Here is a 19,398-nt window from a genome sequence, read left to right as displayed (position 1 = left end):
CAGGAGCTCACCCCGTTGCAGGGATTCGAACCGCCGACCTTCTGATCGGCAAGTTCTAGGCTCTGTGGTTTAACCCACAGCGCCACCCACGTCCCTTGTAACAGTGCATACACAAGAAGAAAGGGGTTAAAGTGCACTGAGTGGCTGATTACTATTCTGAGTGGATTTATTTTGCTGGCTTCTGAAAACCAAACATCCTACTACTAAACTCATTTCCCCAGCCATTGATTTCAATGTGATTTCCTTCCAAGCCCATATGCTTCAGCAAAAGAATGGCTTGGGATGAGACAGTCACATGAAAGGAACCAGGAAGCATGGTTTCATTGTGTGCTTCCCATTTTTCCAAATGATACAGTCTGGTGTGAAACATTTGCAGCTCCCTTGCTGGGCAAGACACAAACTCCCAGTTGATGGGACAGCTTGTATGTACATCTTCCTGCTGGGGGATATGCAAAGCATCTCTTTTTGCAAGAGAAATCTAGAGCAATGTGGATCATCAGGAGACATCAGCCCAAAAGCCAACTTCGGCAAAGCTGGGGATTTGGGATCCCCAAATAATTATGCTTACAATTACTGGACACTTGGCTTTAAAGTTTCTCCACTGCGGCATAGAGAGCCTTTTCCTAGCTGGCAGCTTGGCTCCCGGGATCCAAACCCACCCCCCTCGTCTCTCCCCCTCAACATGTTTCATAAACTGCACGTTAAGGCTTATTTGATATTAAATTGGAAACAGAGACCCAAGCCATTCTCCCTCTGTTGCCATGGCAACCAACGGGCCTTGCGCACACACCAGGACTGGAGTCCAGGGCGAAGGAGGCGGCTGCGTGGATGGAATCTGCAATTTCCTGAGGGGTAGCAGTGGGTGTGGAGCCTGTTTCATTTCCTTTGTTGTTGTGTGCTTGTGTGGGTGGGGAGCGAAAAGTTATGGGCTAGGAACTCCACTGCTGCAATGCCTTTTTATTTTCCCTTTAAAGCAAAGGCTAGATTACAATCAGTGGATGTAGGCCCATCAGCTTCCATAACCTGAAGTTCTGGACAGAAGGACATGACAGAAGTGACCCTATGCTAAGACTTCCTTTGCAACCAAGCTAAATTTTTGTCAACTTGGTTTTTACACCCTGATGAGATTCAACTTAAACCACTTTCATATTTCCACGCTGAGCCTGCTATGCATTAGCAGTTTTGCATTGTGGGATTGTGTGGGTAATATTTGCATATTGGTTTCTTATTTGGGCTACACTTTTGACGCCCTATGGATGTCCTTTTTTGTGCTTTCATGATGATTTGTGCTCATGTTGATACTGTGGTGCTTATATGTGATTCTTCTTTTAATACCATTTCAGCTTGCAACCATTTTTTTTGGGGGGGGGGTGTACTGCATTGTTTCCAGTTAGTGCATGTCCTGTAGCTTCCTTCTGAAATCTTAAAACTCTTCTACAAATGTTCTGGTTCATATTTTGGGCTGCCTCTTCAGGGTGGCAGGATCATTCAGGAAGCCCAACAGAACAACTTACAAAATGGAACGATGTGCAGATGGTCCATTATAATTCCACCATTAAAGGGTAAAGGGACCCCTGGCCATTAGGTCCAGTCATGACCAACTCTGGGGTTGCGGTACTCATCTTGCTTTATTGGCCGAGGGAGCCGCCGTACAGCTTCCGGGTCATGTGGCCAGCATGACTAAGCTGCTTCTGGTGACCCAGAGCAGCACACGGAAACGCTGTTTACCTTCCTGCCGGACCGGTACCTATTTATCTACTCGCTCTTTGACGTGCTTTTGAACTGCTAGGTTGGCAGGAGCAGGGACCGAGCAACGGGAGCTCACCCCGTCGCGGGGATTCGAACCGCTGACCTTCTGATTGTCAAGTCCCGCATCCCCAATTCCACCATTAAGGCACTATTATTGCATCAGTGGTAATACACACACACACACCAGTCTGAAAGGGCTTTTTCTTTCAAGGTAGTAGAAAGGCCACCCCCCTTTTTTTTATCCTAAGCACTGAAAGCATAATAATTGAAACAAGATGGGACTTTCCTCAAGATTATTGCATTCAAAATTTGCTCTGTTGAATGTGGCCATGTGATTGCCCACAGGTACAATTTGGATATTGTTTGGGGTAGAAAGAGCGATGAATGAAACAAACACCTTTGTCCTGTTCCAAATGTCTGTATTATTTTTATTTTTATTCAGCAAGCAAGAAAGCCAACATTTTTTTTTTTTACTGCCCCAATACCTCTAAGCCCAATATAACAAAATTGAAGCTACTATCCTGTACTTGGTTACTTGGGAGAAAGTCCCAAGGAATCCAATGGAACTTACTGCTGATATGGATTTGACTGTGGTGGAGAGTTGCCAATTGGCCAAAAAACCCTCATTATTAAATAATAGTAATAGTAATAATAATAATAATCATCACACACCAAGCCTCTCTTCTTTTTGTTCATTTATCAGAAGTCTGGTATGTAGGAATGTTTTTTGAAGCCAAAATTTATATAAGGATATGCAGAAAATAATGTCTTGCTTGCTAGGGGTGTACAGTTGGTTTGGATTCATGCTGGTGGGGCGCTTCAGAGATTTTCTGGGCTCATCCAAGGCAAATACAGTGGTACCTCGGGTTACATATGCTTCAGGTTACATACGCTTCAGGTTACAAACTCCACTAACCCAGAAATATTACCTCAGGTTAAGAACTTTGCTTCAGGATGAGAACAGAAATCATGCTCCAGTGGCGCGGTGGCAGCAGCAGGAGGCCCCAATAGCTGAAGTGGTACCTCAGGTTAAGAACAGTTTCACGTTAAGAACGGACCTTCGGAACGAATTAAGTACTTAACCCGAGATACCACTGTAGAGATCAATAGAGGTGTCTGCTAAAAGCAAAAGTAATGCCTCTAAGCTTGCCAGGTTAGGTGAGGTGAGTGGGGAAGATGGACCAAAATGTAAGGATGGGGAGATGGAGGAGGGAGTGTTCTGTTGCAGCTGACAGTCAAGCTTGTAATCAGACAGGAAAAAAAGACCAGGCTTCTTAAATCCTAGTGCTTTGGGGAATGGATTTGAAGAAGGCGGCGGGGGGGGGGGGAGAGAGAAAGAAGAAGAAGAAGATTGCAGTAGCACCTTGGGCCCCTATAACACTATTTAATCAGTGCCCAAGATCCACAAACAAAAGTTACCTATGGGAGAAAAGTAAATTCTTTTTACTCCCCTGCAACTATCAACTGTAAGGTAAGGTAAAAGGTAAAGGACCCCTGGATGGTTAAGTGCAGTCAAAGGTGACTCTTGGGTTGAGGCGCTCATCTCGCTTTCAGGCTGAGGGATCTGGCGTTTGTCCACAGACAGCTTTCCGGGTCATGTGGCCAGCAGGACTAAACTGCTTCTGGCGCGACGGGACACCGTGCTGGAAACCAGAGCACACAAAAACGTTGTTTACCTTCCCACCGCAGCAGTACCTATTTATCTACTTGCACTGGCGTGCTTGAACAGCTCATGAGCCAATCCTATTCCCCTCTGCATGACTCTAATGGAAGCAGGCATCTAGTCAGAGTCAGAGTCCTCTGCTACGAAAAAATACAACACTTCCCTCGCTCAAAAAATTAGGATTTGCACTATGAGTTCTTTACTCTCTGTTCTTTCTCTATTTCATACAGATGAGACTAGAGATGGGCAAATCTATCATTTTCAACTTCGCATATTTCCAATCTTAAATTCAGTTCTCCACATTTGCACATCAGTTCATTACAGATATATATATATATATATTCTCATGAGAATTCATCTGCATTTTAGTGTGCATTTCTCTGAATATATACATACTTCTATGCAGTTTTGCCTAACATGCTAGCAAAATTTCCCTAAATATAATGTTATTTTCACTAATATATGCACACGTCACCCTAGTATATGCATCTTTGTACACATTACTCAGCTGAAGAAATCTGGAGAAGGGTGAATTTTGAAGGTTGGCTGTGTTTTTACTCTCGTATTGTTTCGGGAAGTACAAATTAGGTATGTTCATCTTTGAACATGAACTGAATCAAATTTCTCCCTCATCCCTAGATGAGATCCAGCATCATGGTCAGTCACGAGAAAGTATTACGTACTGGCTGACTCTTGCTTATGACATGCTTTCCATGATGGTTTTTAAAAAGTCCTACTGTGCAGACATTGTATGACTCAGAGGAAAGCATTGGGCACATTTTAGCCTGGAGAAGAGGAGATGATAAAGAGGTGATAGGATTGCCAACTTCCACTATTTGAAGGACTGTTAAATAGGCGATGGAGCAAATTTGCTTTTTTTTTTTTTGCTGCAGAGCAGAGGTGGTGCTGGTGAACCTCAAGCCTGGAGGGCTAGTGTGATGCCCCATGCTTCTCTATATCCAGCAAGGACTCTCTCACCAAGCCCCTCAATGGCCCACTTTGAGTGCTTTTGCCAGGCTGTTTATGCCCTTCAATTGTGGTCCTGCCTTTTGTTTGCATGGGTGGAAGATGAACAGATGGGTGGATGTGCCGAAACCTCTGACTTTTGCCTAGGTGGATGTAGCCTGTAGCCTCTTATACAAAGGTGAGTCACATTCACTGCTTCACCTACGATTTACCTCTGGCCCCACCTGCTACTGCCATGCTGTCCTTGAAGGCTGTCCATGCGCCATTTGGGGATGAAAAGGTTCCTCTCTGCTCCAGAGGTAAGGACCCAAGCCACTGGGCTCAGAATTACAAGAAAAGGTCCTTAGACGAAGCATTAGGAAGGACGCCTGGACAGTGGAATCTGTTGGACAATGGGACATACTGTTTCAAAAGGCAGGTAGTTCATTCGAGGTTTTTAAGTAGAGGCTGGATGGTCACCTAGGAGGAATGTTGTAGCAGTGGGGTTTTTTTGCACAAGGAATTTGACCAGATAATCTTTGAAGTCCCTTCCAACCCTAGGATTTTGTTGTGGCCTAAGGGACACGGGTGGTGCTGTGGGTTAAACCACAGAGCATAGGACTTGCCGATCAGAAGGTCGGCAGTTCGAATCCCTGCGACGGGGTGAGCTCCCATTGCTCAGTCCCTGCTCCCTCCAACCTAGCAGTTCGAAAGCACGTCAAAGTGCAAGTAGATAAATAGGTACCGCTCCGGCGGGAAGGTAAACGGCATTTCCGTGTGCTGCTCTGGTTCGCCAGAAGCGGCTTAGTCATGCTGGCCACATGACCCAGAAGTTGTCTGCGGACAAACGCCGGCTCCCTTGGCCTATAGAGCGAGATGAGCGCGCAACCCCAAAGTCGGTCATGACTGGACCTAATGGTCAGGGGTCCCTTTAGCTGTAAGTGTACCTGAGGAAGCAACAGGTACAAAAAAGCTATTTAAAAAAAAAGAAACCCCCAAGTTGCTGTGGAAATGTGGGGAACTCAAGCCAAGATTGGAAAAAGGAGAAACTGAAATGGACAAATTCAGTTGTTGCTAGTGCCCACCTTTTGAACGCTGCTGTCTGAGATAGCTGCCTGCTTTGTCTGCTCTGTGGGTCAAGAGCTTGCAAAATGCCAATCTGTGCAGAGTTTTGTGTACGTGGTGTGACATTGGCCTCCATGTAACCTTCATAGAACGCGTGCCGGGAATTCATTCCCATCATGGTCAAAAGAAATAGGGTTGCTACTCTTATACCCAGCCTTGATCCTGCGCATCTTAAACAGCAGACTGAGACTTTAAAACAATAGAGGAAAGCTCTTTCTACCACTTTGATCCATGCCAGGAAAAGCTTCACACCTGCTGAATTTTTGCATGCTAAAGGCCCAGAAAGGGGGGGATGGACACAACTCTACTCAGAAGCAGGACTGCCAGTGATTTTACCAGCCACTGCTTCTGTGTCCTTCACATCAGCTAGATCTACAAACATTAGCTGGTGAGAAAGCTCATCGTCTATATATCTGTAGATCAAGCTGCTGTTAGAGACAAGGAGCAAGACAGTTGTTTTCCAGGCATTTGGCAAAGTTAGGTGGAAGCAGGTGGCAAGGAAAGCTCCACAAAGCATCTTTGAACCTTAAGTAAATAGTGTGGCACTTGTGGATTTTTTGCTTCGTGCTAGAAATAAAGGAATGCCAGCATCGCAAATGCTTTTCAACAAATACATGTACAATTTACCCCTTATCCTTTGGCAAATGTGGGGCTAGCTTGTCCTGAAAAATCTTCTACCTCTGCTCCACTTACCTCTCTCCCACATTTTTCAAGCTATTGCACATCTGGTTGCCGTGGCAACCCTTGTCAGATCCGACTAGCCCATAAAGAAGACAAACCCTTGCCAATTTTAACAACGGCGTGGCTGGTTAACTTGCAGTCGGCACCTCCCTGTGGAAGACAGTGGTAATTTTTTTTTATTTTTTTGCTTTTAGGCAGAGATGAAAATTGGTCTTTTTTCTTACATACAGGTACGAGCGAGACTATGATTGAACAGAAAGACAACAAGCAGCAGATGTTTCCATCAGGGCCTTGCCCACCCATAATAAAATGTTTGCAGATGGAGATTTGTGGTTGTTTATATTCTTACTTTTATGCCATGCCTTTCTTCCAGCAGGGAAGTCAAATCAGCATGTGGTCCCCAGGCAGTCACCCACCCACCCATTCACTGACCAGACCTATACATGCTGAGCTTTAGGAACATGGTTGTTGCTGGGTATCTTATTAATTTGGTTGGGGAATAAAATGAGACTTCCCTGGATACCTAGTGTCCAGGTTTGGGGCAAGTACTCTTTGATGAGAAACCCCCTGCTTTAAAATCACAAAACATGCAGTAAAGTAAAGTGTGAAATTATGTAGGCTGTTACACCTTTAAAATATCCCCTTCCAAGTCACTTCCGAAGCTCCCACTTCCTTTAGCATTGAAACAGCTGACATGTTTGGTAAGTTTAAAAGGGTTTACTTAAAAGCTCTTCAAAGGTCAGGTTCATACGCTTTTTCATACAGCAGCAAGGAAAGACACACAGTGTAGCTTTAGTTTCAAAATTGGTAAATGTTTCTAAATTATTTGCATAGAAAGACAAAGATGGCTGGCTAAAGCCACACTGTTTAAGCTTGGAGCAGTCAGCCCAGACATCCTTCCGGGTCAGCATCACATGATAGAAAAAATGGTGGAAAGTGAGAGAACAAAGAGTTTAGTAACCCTTCCTCCCAATGTGAGGGGGAGTGACCTAGATAAGTCTAACAGGACAACTTACTCTATGGTCTTAACCCCTTCATGCATTAGAGTTCAGCATGTTGCTTATATGTTTCCCTGGCTAGTCAAATATATGGAGTATGGAGAGCTGTGAGTGGAGAAGTGAATCCATGCATTGATATTCAAGTGATATCCAGTTGCCCAGACTGCTTTCATTGCCTAACTGCTTGCTGTCTACTCCACACTAAAGAGGAGCTTTTTCAAAAGTGGTGCACATATAGTAGTTAAGTTCTGCCGATATGGGTCACCTGTTGCCCTCCAGGTGTACCAGTTCCAGGGGGCAAAACCAGAACATGGTTACTGAAACAGAAAGGGCTTACTCAGAGTTGCAGCACTCAAATCATCCCAAACCTGAGACTGATGTGAGTTTGAGTTCAACAGGCTCTGAAGGGCCACAGGTTCACCTGTATGCTATAGCTGCAACTCAGCGACATCTAGGAATGTCTTGAGAGGTACAATGGGACACAGGAGGAAGGGTGCACTGGCATTCACTTTTGTTCTTTCAATGACAGTGGAGAGACCTTCTTAGCCGCACCCTTTGGTTACAAGATCTGAAGTCAAAATAGGGATTATACCTTAACATACATGTTCTGCTCTAAGGTCCCATAGCGTGTTATTTATTTATTTGAATTTATATACCGCCCTATACGCGGAGGTCTCAGGGCAGTTCACAAAATAAAATCAAAATATAAAACCATAAAATACATAATCAAAATTAAAACAACCCAATAATCACCCCCCAACCACAAAAAACCCACAGCATTTAAAAAGGGCATAGGATGTACACCGGTCTAGAATCTATGCTTTGGATGAAGGTGAAGCTTAGAACTATTCTAAATAAATAAATGAACAGTGTCCAGCATGCAATCGGTGTTTTTGCATTTCAGCACTTGCCAGGTATCCATAGGAGAGAAGTGAGCAGAGAAGTGAGCCGGCTGGCACAGAAGTAACGCAAATTTCTATCCCACCTCAGTGCTCAGTACAGAAACCAAACAGGGTGGTAGTCAACGGGATTTTGAATCCAGCAGAGAAAAGGCAATGAGCTGCTGGAGAAAGGATGGAGCTCTCCATCCAACTGATTCATGATACATTTTGTAGGCTGGAAACTTCTGTATGCTTGCTGGCAAGGTGACTTATTTTTTCACAGTTCAAAATAAGCCACTTCACCTACAGGTTCTGAAGAAGCAGAACAGGGCCTTACCAGTCATGCACATACAGTTCCGTCCATGTGCACTCAATTTCTCAAAAAACGAACAAAGCCATCTTTGATGGTTTTCGTTTTTCATTACTATAGACTCTCTGGAGGAACTGTGGAAACCTCCCCAAGCAAGGCCTTTGAGGATTCATTTTCAGCCTAGGTATCCTTGCTTGCTTTCATATGCTTTCTGAGCTGTGTCATTGTATCTCATGGGCATTGGTAATTTTAAAATTAGGTGTACATTGTTGCAAGTCACCTTTGCAAGAAGAGTTCCCTCCAGGAAAAGGAACTTCCATACCTATGTGATGGCCTGGATCCAGACTTACCAGGAGCAGGATTTGGCTCATGGAATGCTCCAGCTGCTAGAGGAAGGAAGGAAAATGAGTTGTTTTGTTTTGTTTTTAAAAAGCCAATTCTTCCTTCCTCTGTAGCTGTCTTAGAAGCGGCTCTGGAAGGTTGGGAGGAAATCCTCCCCCATCCCTGGTTTCGTTCAATAGGAGTCCCTGCCAGATCAGAAGCCCTTCTGTTAACTGAAGGAGTCCTTCTGTTCATGGAAGGACACATCTGGATCCCACCAGAGATCCTACTCTATCTGTACAGGCATAGGTTTAATGCAGAGAAGTACCAGACAAAGCAACAACAAACCAACCTATGGTCACGTAAAGCATACTCAATAAACACATGAGACGTAACCGGCTGTGTTCTTAGATGAATAAGATATACTATTCATAGTATCAGATTGTAAATTTCAAAAGAAGTAACTCATAAAGTTCAACAAACGAAGAAAGCACAAGACTCAGTGGATCAGATCATTCTATAGTCAGTTCATGAATAAGGTCCATCTGTGTAATGGTGTCCATTCCACCTGTCTGTTCATAAAGTCCAAACCTTGCCTTAGACTTTGTGAAAGGATTTTGTGGAACTGTAACAACCTTTCATGTAGATGGTTTGAACTTCTTTCCCTAATGTGCCAGAAATATTAGTCAAAGGCAGCTATGGGTGGATTTATCCATTTTGGTTCTCTAAGTTTCTCATTTTTCCAATCTTAAATTTAGTTCTCCACATTCCCAAAGAAACTTGTGAACTTATTGTTGTTTTTTTAATCCTCACGAAATCCTTGTAATGTGAATTTTTTATGGTAATTACGGTTATATAATAGATAGATAGGGGTAAAAGATGCAGTAAATTTAATCTTAAAGATGGAACCCTTGGAGCGAGGGAAAGAGGTCTAAGAGTTTGAAAGAACTCTGTATTTTAATGTTTGAAATGGTTTTGTTTTATATGTACAATTTTTCCCAAACACTTAATAAAAAATTATTTAAAAAGAAAATTCATCAGCATTTCAGCGCAAATTTCACTTAATAAACACATTTTCGTGTGTGATCTTCACTAATATGCACATCTTTGCACTCAGTTTTCCCATATCTAATGCATGTTTATGTGTTGTTTTCACTAACATATATGGCTCTTATGCACATTCCCCCCTTCATACATGCACTTTTGTACATATTGGACTGTACTGGAGAGAAAGCTGTTTTCATCTGGATAATTGGAGCTGGGTGTGGTGGCTCCCTCCCCTTGCCACTTCTCTGTTAACAAACATCATTAACATTTTCCAAAGATCCTTTTCTTTTCAGAAAGAAAGAAAGAAAGTTCGGATTTCACTACTTGCATTTATGTGTAATGTGTAGTTTGCCCCTCACTATTACTGTACACTTTCCACTCGCATTCATTATTAAAATTCAAGAGTCCCCCACCCACAATTCTTTTCCTTTTGATCCCCACTCACTCCCCAAAGTACCCTTTCCCCGTAGCCTATAATATGCCAACACACTCTGCTGTGATTGCAAAGGAATATTATATTACAAACACTGGGCTTGGGTGAAAGCGAGAATGGAGGTGACATTTATAAATACTTTATTAAGAATTAAATGATTAATTGAGATTGCTCTTTTCTTAATAGACTGGGGCTACAATGCACGATCATTATGGGAATGCCATGTGTGCTTTATTCACCAGCTACAACTCAGACGCTCAGCTCTGCACCTAGACTTATATCAATGAATAAAAGTTAAAGAGGGGATTGGTGGTAATCTCCAGTTTTGAGAGCAGAGCCCCATTTAGGAGGAAGTTTCCACCCATGGTTCTATTCCCACATTTTGCTTTCCCCATGGCTGTAGTCCTATAGCAGGGACAGGGAACCTATGAAGCTCCAGATGTTGTTGGACTCCAACATCAGCCAAGCCAACATGGCCAATGATGAGGGTTGATGGGAGTTGGATTTTCACAAGGCCTGGAGATTCCCCATCCCCTTTCTAAAGTAACTTCATGTGTGATGACTGAAACAATTTTTTCAACTCGGTTTCAGTTGGAATATAAAACTTGAATTGGGCAGCAGCTAATTTGCGTGGCGAGTTCCCACCTCCCCCCCCCCCAAATAACAATAGGACTGTACCCCACCAATGCCGTGTCAGCTGTAGGGAAGGAAAGAGGAGGGGCCTCGGCTGCAGCCGGGTTAAAGGCTCGGGCTATGAGGAGAACGGGGATTCCCTTGTTATCGCGGGGGCTGGAGCCAGCCCCCACATGTGTGGGGAAGGGGCGTGAAGCCCCCAACTCCATCTCCTTGCCAGCACGGAAGTGGCTTTGTGTAACAAATGTTCTTCCTTTTTAGTTCTTTCCCATGGGAAAAAGTGATGTTATTAACAAATATCAGAGATACTGGTACAAACGTTAACAAATATCAGGGGTGTGGTACACTCCAGATATTGTTAGACTATTCCCAATGTAGGAAGAGTGGCTTTTGAAAGCAATGGACTATGCAGAAATGGTGAAGCTGAGAGTGAAATTAAGAGATCAAAATGATGAACTTTTTAAAGAAGAATGGAGGACTTTCGTGGAATATTTGTTCAAAATACTATAGTCAAATGAAACCAGGGGCAGGATTCAAGATAAAAGCAGTGGAAGAGAAATGCTAAAATAACTGTAGAAAAAGATAGAATGCAGTAGAAAAGATTTGAGTAAAAACAATGTGGAAGTTGGGGTGGGAAGTCAATTTATGAAACTGTGTAATTATTTGATGTGTAGATTATTGTAAAAATGTTTGAAAAAATTAGTAAAAAATAATACTAAATATATTGTTGGACTACCACTCCCATCAATCCTCCTGATCATTGGCTATGTGGTTTGGGATGATGGAAGCCTGCAGCGCTGGAGAGCGCCATGTTGGCTACCCCAACATATATAATCTGAAACAGGCTCAAATGCGCTTCAAGCCTCACATGCAAAAACCCATGCAGCTGCATTTTATGGCTGTTTCCTCAGAGGTAAGACCTGCTGTGTTCAATGGAGTCTCCACTAGCACCACCAAGGAACTGTAAACAGGAATTTTAGCTTTAGTACATGGGAATGCAAATGTGTGTTAGGGAAATAGGGTTATAGCATGAAGGACCGTGTCTTGGGCATGGAGTGGCATCCTTGGAAAGTATTGTGTCTGTGGCAACATCAAGGTTAACTACTGCAGCATTGTACCTGTTGGAGCTCATTCACACATGAAAGCCATCACTTCTTACTGCAGGCGTCGTGTAGTACAAATGCATGTATGAACCAGGACATCAAGGGGGTTGTCAGCATTGGGAGCCAGTGTGGTGTAGTGGTTAAGAGCGGTGGACTCATAATCTGGTGAACCGGGTTCGCTTCCCCGCTCCTCCACATGCAGCTGCTGGGTGACCTTGGGCTAGTCACACTTCTCTGAAGTCTCTCAGCCTCAATCACCTCACAGAGTGTTTGTTGTGGGGAAGGAAGGGAAAGGAGATTGTTAGCTGCTTTGAGACTCCTTAAGGGGAGTGAAAGGCGGGATATCATGTCCAAACTCCTTCTCTTCTTCTCCTCCTCTTCTTCCTCCTCCTCCTCCTCCTCTTCTTCTTCTTCTTCATCCTTCAGAACTGGTGCAGAGCATGTGTATTTTGAGCTTTGATGTCTATAATGGTCCTGAGTACAAAACACAACCTAAGCAACAGGAAAGAGAGAGGTGGATCGGTGCATTCCAGTTTGTCAGTCTTAAGTAACTGCTTGTCGGACAGTGGACTGCGGATGTATGACATCTGAGATGTATTGTTTGGGATTGTAAATTGCTTTGATGAAATTCTACATCATTGTTTGTATTGCTGTAAGCTGCCCTGGGACCTTACGGTAAAGGAGCTTCAAATAATAGCAACTGATTCCACTGGTAGATTATCATGGGAGGCAGATTTGAGGTGGACAACACAATGAGAAAATAAATAACAAAGGAACACAACATGTCAGGAATCACAAGGATTGTGTAATCTATCTAACCTTGTGGGGTGGGAGGATTCTTCAGATGCTATCTCCAAGGCCCAAGAAGCATATGGGTGCCCAAACTTTAGATCTGGGGTCAGCAAACTTACCACGCCTCGGGCTGGTGTCTCCAGTGCCAATTGTGCGACGGGCTGGAGGGCGGGGGAGCGCGTGCCCATATGTGTGCGCACATACTATTTCCACCGCACTTCTGGGTTGGAGGAGCACCAGAAATAGCTTGTGTGCATGTGCACAGACCTCCTCTGACCCGGATGTGCACCGGCAGTAACGCTTGTGCATGCGCAAATAACGCTTGCGCATGTGCACAAGCTATTTTGGGTGCTCCTCTGACCCGGAAGTGGGCAGCCACGCAGTCCAGCGCTGGTAAGAGAGGGTGGCGGCAGCAGTCGGTGGGGGGCGGGGGGCGCCGCGGGCCGGATAAACGAGTCCCTCGGGCCTTATCCGGCCTGCGGGCCTTAGTTTGGGGACCCCTGCTTTAGATCTTTCTTCCCCAAGCTAACAGTGATTCTCCACTAAATATTCCAGGATAGGGCCTTTCTGTTCCCATCCAGCAGGGGGTGGTACTGGCTCATCTCCCACATGGTAGGTCCCCCTTCACCCCTATAGAGCATCATACACCATGCCTTGTCGGTGGGGTGGAGACGACAGTTAGAACGCTTAAAATCCCTGGAAAAGATCTTTCCACTGTATCCAATTTTTACCATCCCTGTTGGGATAATAGAAGCTTAAAAAAAAGAATCAGTTTATTATGCAGTAATTTTCAGCCATTGGCTTTAAGGCCTTGCCCTCCTGGTGTCTGCTAGGTGGCAGGTCAGGAGTGGAGGGACCATTAATATCCTCCGCATTTATTGAGACACTTGTCCTGAACTGTCAGGATTTTCAATGAAGGGTCAAAGACTTTACCTGCTGGGCACGATGCCCAGGGGGAGAATTCTTCACTGCCGTTCCAAGCTGATTTCTGGCCTCATAGCAGCTCTTCAGCAGACAGCGGGAGAGTGAATAGTTGGTGGGGGGGGAGGAAGAGAGATTAATTAGCAATTAATGGACTCCAAGGCAGAACTTTCAGTGCATTCATTTGCATAAAGAGAAGGGTAATGAACAGCTCTTACGCGCATTAAATAGAACTGGGCCTTTCATTTTATTTGGATGAGAAGAATGTGGCGGCAGAAAAGGGAGGAGTGAAAAAGTGGCTTGTAACTGAAATGTAAGTAAGCCTCAATGCTCAGAGGCAAAATGTCATCAAAACACTGATGGTCCACAGCTCTACTCCTCCATAACATCTGAGCCAGGAGAGGCTGTGCATGATGTGGACGTTTGTCTGGGCACAGTGGAGGACTGGATGAGGGTCAATGAACACTGGTAAGATGTGGGTTGGTGAACCCCATGTCTGGGAGGCTGGCCAATTGCCAAGGTTCAGAGGTTGTTGACCAGTATAAAGCAAGCAGCACATAAGCGGCACACAAAACACTAAAAAACCATTCGACGTTTTAAATCTTATATTAATAATCCAAAAATTGAGAGAGCTATGTACAAGATCTACTACAGAAGCCACAAACAGAAAACTCATTCAAATTGTGTCCAAAAGGAAGATTCAGTCTTTAAAGGTTCCTTTAGCTTGGCTCCTGTAGATTTCAACAAAGGTAAGTTGGATCAAACGGCACAAGAGTTAGACAGGGTGCCGGCATTTGCCACCTGTTTCGCCCGTGAAGAGTCTCAGGCTTCTTCAGTAAATTCTCTCTCATGGTTTTGATATACAGTGGTACCTCGGGTTAAGTACTTAATTCGTTCTGGAGGTCCATTCTTAACCTGAAACTGTTCTTAACCTGAAGCACCACTTTAGCTAATGGGGCCTCCTGCTGCTGCCATGCCGCTGGAGCATGATTTCTGTTCTCATCCTGAAGCAAAGTTCTTAACCTGAAGCACTATTTCTGGGTTAGCAGAGTCTGTAACCTGAAGCGTATGTAACTTGAAGCGTATGTAACCCGAGGTACCACTGTATTTATAAACATTCAAGTCCCTATGTTACATTTCTTCTTAGATTAAGCTATAATATTTACCGTATATTTTGCTCTATAAGACTCACTTTTTCCCTCCTAAAAAGTAAGGGGAAATGTGTGTGCGTCTTATGGAGCGAATGCAGGCTGTGCAGCTATCCCAGAAGCCAGAACAGCAAGAGGGATTGCTGCTTTCACTGCACAGTGATCCCTCTTGCTGTTCTGGCTTCTGAGATTCAGAATATTTTTTTTTCTTGCTTTCCTCCTCCAAAAACTAGGTGCATCTTGTGGTCTGGTGCATCTTATATAGCGAAAAATACAGTAATTTCTTTCTTCAGGAAATTCTCCCTCAAGATTTTGGTGTATTTACATACATTCAACCTCATATGCTAAGTTCTTTCTTGACTTAAGCATTTATTCATTTACTAAGGTTCAGAGGTTGGGCATGCTCCTGGATCCATCTTTGTTGCTGGAAGCCCAAGTAACCTCAGTGGTTAGGAGTGACATTTACCAGCATAAGGTGCAGAAAGACACATATCACATGGTATCTCTACACAGACATTGACCCAGTTACATCTCACATTGTATTTCTCCAGTCTCTGGCTGCAGGAGTGACTCCAGATGTTGTTGGACTGGACCATGCTAGTTGGGACTGATGGGGGCTGGAGTTGAACAGCATCTGGGGAGCCACAGGTCCCCAGTTGTGCCCGAAGTGAAATGTTGAGAAGAACCTTTACATTCCCTTGCAGAAAAACATCCGGAATAATTTCAAGTGAAGTGAAAATAATTTTTGAATAGGGGGGAAAAAGTCTTTTGTGTTTGCGGGGTGGATATTTCTATTGAATTTTCTCTTAAATGAAACGTGATGTAAAGCTGGTAATTCCTGGTTTCTCATGCAGGTGAAACATCCAAGGAATGTCAAAGGACATTAAAAAGAATTTCAACGAGATGAACAAAGTTTCTCAGCATGACTTGCTTTTGTACATTCTACTTCCAGCCAGTGGTGACTCTAGATCAGCCTACAGATATATATTCTTGGGTATTGACAAAGGGACCAACAAATACATCCATTTTCTAAATAACCACTCGAGGGACAGGTGCTTCCTAATAGATACTGTCTTGAACTGGTTGGACACAGAGGAATGGTGGGAGGAACCAGCTGGGGAACCCCAAGGGAAGGAGGCTCAGAGTCTGGGGAAGAAGAAGAAGAGTTTGGATTTGATACCCCGCTTTATCACTACCCTAAGGAGTCTCAAAGCGGCTAACAATCTCTTTTTCCCTTCCTTCCCCACAACAAACACTCTGTGAGGTGAGTGGGGCTGAGAGACTTCAGAGAAGTGTGATTAGCCCAAGATCACCCGGCAGCTGCATGTGGAGGAGCGGAGACGCGAACCCGGTCCACCAGATTACGAGTCTACCGCTCTTAACCACTCAGTGAGTGGTCAGAGGGAGAAGAGGGAGGAGGAAGGGTTGGAAGCTGAAGAGGTAACAGGCTTAGTGAGCTGGGAGAGTCTGTGGCAGAAAGAAGTCCAGAATCAGAGGCAGATGGGATGAGGAAGCTGGGATGAGGGAGGCCAAGAGGCAGAGAGGAGTCATGCTGCTGAAGAGTCATGGGTGTCTCTCCCTCCTGCTGCGACAAGCTCCCCTCCTTGCTTGTCTTCCAGAACCAGAAGAGGGGTGAAAAGGGAGGAGGAGAGGATGGCTGCTTGCAGGTCTAGTCTCTGATTGTTTGAGGGGAAGCCCTGGAGATGAGGCGGTGACTTTTGGCAACTGATTTTCATGGACGGAATGAGCTGCTCTGCTCATTAGGCCCAACACTTGACCAAGTCTGTGCAGATCGTGTTTCTGCCAATAAATAGATAACTCCATCTTTGAACTGTGTGATTTCTGAGCAGCACGTTTCTCTGGTGGATACATAGTAGACCTTTTCTAGTGTGTCCCGGTTGCTATCAGCATCATGAATGGAGGATCTAAGTGAGATACAGATTTGGATTGAGATTTCGCTTCCCTCGTGGACTTTGAGGTAGGATTCGGGGCAGCTGCTTACTCTCAGCCTCATCTCTTTGTTTGTAACATGTAATAATAGTGATAGTTGTAGGGAGGTAACAATACCTACTTGGGGGGTCAGTGTTGACTGTGGCATCTTTTCTCTCTCTTTGAACTCCATAGCCATTGACAGAGCTACTGTGGTGTCATGGAATGTTCACAAACATTGTTATAGTTGTCTGACATGCACTGATTACATTTACAGTGGTACCTCTGGTTACATACGCTTCAGATTACAGACTCTGCTAACCCAGAAATAGTGCTTCAGGTTAAGAACTTTGCTTCAGGATGAGAACAGAAATCGTGCTCCGGCGGCATGGTGGCAGCAGGAGGCCCCATTAGCTTTCTCCTATGTAATGAATGCAATGTAAATAAAATGGAAAATACTTCCCTAAGGATTGCTGGGGAAAAAAATAGAAAAAATAGTTGCTTCTTTAAAGCACTACAGATACATTCATGAAAAGCTATGTAGCTTATAACACTTTAACTGTCATAGTTCTGCCTTCTTGAAAAATCACTAGACTTTTTTTTATAGTTAGGTTGTGTTGGGGACTGGTAATGATCTTTCTGTTCTCCTAGCCTTCCTTCCAGAAAACTTGAGGATTGTCTGGAGAATGCCTATTAAGCCAGCTTAAGTTTGTCATGTAAACATGCCTTGGAACTTTGAAAGAAACAGAAATCATCTCTGGACCAAAAGGGGGTAATCTTAGCTTGCTTGGTGGTTACGCTTTAAGACATTCCAGGTACCTGACTCTTTCTTTGTCTCTCCAGATGTTATATCACCCTGCAATCCATATATTCAAAGCTCAAGCACCCAGCCAGATTTACCACTTTGATTTCCTTTCTGTGGTCACATTAACAGTTAATGAGAAATTAGGCATTTAACACACCTGTGAATTATTTAGCACAAAGGATAGTGGGAATGGGTCTTGAATCTTAAAGGAACCTTTCTGAAAATGAAGGGGGGTGCATTTGGTTGCAATAGTGAGTAAAACACACAGCCCATACAGATTTATTACCTGGGAAGAGAAAAGCTTGGACTATTCTTGCCACAGTTCAGGACATTATTTGGGGAATAGCCTAGAAGAACAGGAAGATGGAAACAGAAGAATGGGGTGTATTCTAGTGACAACGTTCGAAGAATTAAAATCATTCAAATTTGACTTCCACCAAATCTTGGCAGTGTTGAATGTTGTGAGATTTTCAAATTGTTTATTCCCCAAGCATCTCTAGGTAGGACTGGGAGAAGACCTTGTCTGAGCCTGTGACACTCATTGTAGACATTACTGAGAGTAATAAACTAGTGGTTTGACTTTATATTAATGTTTCCTATGTTGGGTTGGGGATTCTTTCTTCCCAACTTGATCTGAGACTTAGAATCACAGAAGTGCAGAGTTGGAAGGGACCCCAGGGGTCATCTAGTACAACTCCCTGCAATGCAGGAATCTCAGCTAAAGCATCCATGACAGATGGCCACCTAACCTCTGCTTAAAAACCACCAAGGAAGGAGAGTCCACAACCTCATGAGGGAGACCGTTCCACTATCAAACAACTCCTACTGTCAGAAAGTTTTTCCTGATGTTTAGTCAGAAGTTCCTTTCTTGCATGCATAGTCCATGCACTCGGTTAGTACAGAGGCAATGCTTTTGAAACAAAGAACCTCCATTTACAGTAGGAACTCTCCCCTTTCTTGCCTCTGTTATGCCCTCCTCTTTCAAGATGTTTCTCTTTTGCTTTCCCTTCCTGACAGCAATCTTTAAATTCTGTCCATCAGCAAGACTTGCCCTTCACCTTGATGGCGTGTTCTATTTTTAAAATGTTGATTACTCTCCCCCTTCTGATTCTCTTCCTTTTCGTGGTCTTAGTTTACAAGCCAATGGCAGGGGTTTGTTTTTCTTTCTGAATTTGTATAGCAGAGGACCTTCTTGGTAGTGGCACCATCCCTGTGGAAAGTCCTCCCAACAGATATCAAGGAAATAAACAACCACCTGACTTTTAGAAGACATCTGAAGGCAGCCCTGTATAGGAAAGTTTTAAATGTTTGATCTTTTATCATTATTATTATTATTATTATTATGCCACCCAGAGTGGCTGGATTTCCCCAGCCAGATGGGCAGGGTATAAATAATAAATTGTTGTTGTTGTTGTTGTTGTTAAGGTCCTGGCACAATATCCAGCACTTTATTATTATTAGTAGAGATGGCGGCATGTGGAAGGGGCTTGGGTGGGCAAACTTTTAGGAGTTACCAGCCACTTTTATAGCTCAAGCTATTCTGCCTCTCTTAGGATAAAAGGTAAAGGGACCCCTGACCATTAGGTCCAGTCGTGACTGACTCTGGGGTTGCGGCGCTCATCTCGCTTTATTGGCTGAGGGAACCAGTGTACAGCTTCCAGGTCATGTGGCCAGCATGACTAAGCTGCTTCTGGCGAACCAGAGCAGCGCACGGAAACGCCATTTACCTTCCCGCCAGAGTGATACCTATTTATCTACTTGCCCTTTGACGTGCTTTCAAACTGCTAGGTTGGCAGGAGCAGGGACTGAGCAATGGGAGCTCACCCCGCCACGGGGATTTGAACCGCTGACCTTCTGATCGGCAAGTCCTAGGCTCAGTGGTTTAACCCACAGCGCCACCCGCATCCCTACGAA

General features: G+C 44.1%; 1 long non-coding RNA gene across 1 annotated transcript; it reads right to left on the bottom strand.

Moving 5' to 3' along the window:
* Positions 1–12,011: 12,011 nt before the first annotated feature.
* LOC308469307 lies at positions 12,012–17,833 on the bottom strand. Its single transcript, XR_013982096.1, has 3 exons — positions 17,771–17,833; positions 13,615–13,686; positions 12,012–12,381 (listed from the first exon to the last, which is right to left on the bottom strand). It is a non-coding gene; the product is annotated as an uncharacterized lncRNA (long non-coding RNA).
* Positions 17,834–19,398: the final 1,565 nt, after the last annotated feature.

Source organism: Podarcis pityusensis (assembly GCF_964106645.2).
Source record: "Podarcis pityusensis genome assembly, chromosome: 2".
NCBI lineage: Eukaryota > Metazoa > Chordata > Lepidosauria > Squamata > Lacertidae > Podarcis > Podarcis pityusensis.
This window is presented reverse-complemented; position numbering and strand designations above follow the sequence as displayed.